Raw genomic sequence first — 1898 nt, forward strand, 5'->3', positions numbered from 1 at the left:
TATTATTATTATTATTATTACTATTACTATTATTGTTATTATTATTCTTGTTGTTATCTTGTTATTTATAATTTATACAATTAACCTCTCTGTGGTTCGACCCCGGTCTTACCGGGTTATTTATTACTTCGACACTCTTGCACTTGAGAGAAAACATCAATATTTTGGTCGTGTCACTAGGTCAAAGTCCTTTCCAATCAAATGTCTTTGATTATTATTTCTAACTATATAAAAGAAGAGATTGATATAAGGCTACGATTTAAAATCGATAATGTGTCTCCTTCCTCATTCATTTATAAGTACTTAAATTCATGTTTAGTCCCGATCCGAAAAGCATAGAGAGCTTTCTTTATTTTCTATTTTATTTTATGAAAGAGTACATAAATAAATAACCGATTACATTGAGACAAAATTGTAATTAGATTGTTCGAATATTTCAGTATGTGATTTTTAGCTTTTATTTGTAATAAAATCTTGAAAACAATGTGCTGAAATTAAGTACTTTTTTTAACAAGAACTACTCCTTTTAATTGAACCCGATTCCAAGATTTTATGGATTACGAGTTTTAGAGATTAAACTAAGTTTATGAAGTTCATGCTTGTTTTGTTTGGTTTTTTTATTTTCCTTTGTTAAGTTTTTATTTTTATTTTTTATCCTTCAACATTTATTTAATTAGAGATTGAGTTCCATTCTTTTTATTTATTTTCTTTTTGTAGAATTGTTTGTTGGTTTAGAAAATGACATCAGTTATCTTGGGTCCTTTTATTTTACGTTCTTTGTTGGGTTTTTTTTGTCTAATTCTTTAAATTTATATTTTTTTGGATTACATCCTTTACTATTTTGAATATGTTTTTTAAATTAAAAAATAATTTTTCTTTAATTTCATCCCCCTTTAATTTTTTTAAATCTTTTGAATTTAGTTCATATTTTTTTTATTGCTATTTTTTTTATTTAGGACAAATGTTTGAATTCATATTTTTTTTTATATATAATTTTATCCTCCTTAAGTTTTTTTTCCTTGACAAATTTGGTCCATGTTCTTTTTATTACTTTTTTTTTCTTTGGCATATTTTTTAAATTGATATTTTTCATGATTTTATCATTTGACATTATATTGGTTGAGAATTGAACTTTTTAACCGAGTCTAAGTCTATAATTTCATGGGCTTTGAGTTTTAGAGATTAATCCAAGTTTGGAAGGTTGTCCGGGTTGGCTCGGCTTTTTTTTCTTTAAGTTCATGTTTTTTAAGTTTTATCATTCAACATTTATTCAATTGAAGATTAGACTCTTTTATTTTTATTTATTTGCTTTCTGTAGGATTTTTAATTGATTTTGAAAATGATTTGGGTCTTTTTATTTGTTGTTCTTTGGCTAATCAACATTAAATTTTTTGAGAATTGAGTTTCTTGATTCAATTGGTGTCTAAGATTTAATGGGTTATAAGTTTAAGATTTAGCTCAGATTTAGAAGGTTCGCTTGTATTTACTTGTTTTTTGTTTTTTAAATTGATGTTTTTTTTTTTAATTTCATCGTTCAATATTTATATTATTAATATTAGACTTTTTTTAACTTATTAAGATACGGCTGTTTAATAAATGTTTTTGTTAACAATAAAAAAATTTCTGGCCATGGTGTAGCTCTTGTTTGCAGTGTGATTGCGGTTGCTTTTCAAATAATTTTTTATGTCAAAATACATGCCAATGATATTTTTTTTTATTTTAAAAAAATTATTTTTAAGATCAGAACATCAAAATAATTTGAAAACACTAAAAACATATTAATTTAAAGTAAATAAAAAAAATAAAAAAATTTTAAATTTTTTTTAAAAACACTTTTAAAATATATATATATAAAAAAATAGGTATAGAACGAAACTAAATTTAAGGGAAAGCGCACA

Source organism: Populus alba, chromosome 19, assembly GCF_005239225.2.
Source record: "Populus alba chromosome 19, ASM523922v2, whole genome shotgun sequence".
In the NCBI taxonomy this organism is placed as follows: Eukaryota; Viridiplantae; Streptophyta; class Magnoliopsida; order Malpighiales; family Salicaceae; genus Populus; species Populus alba.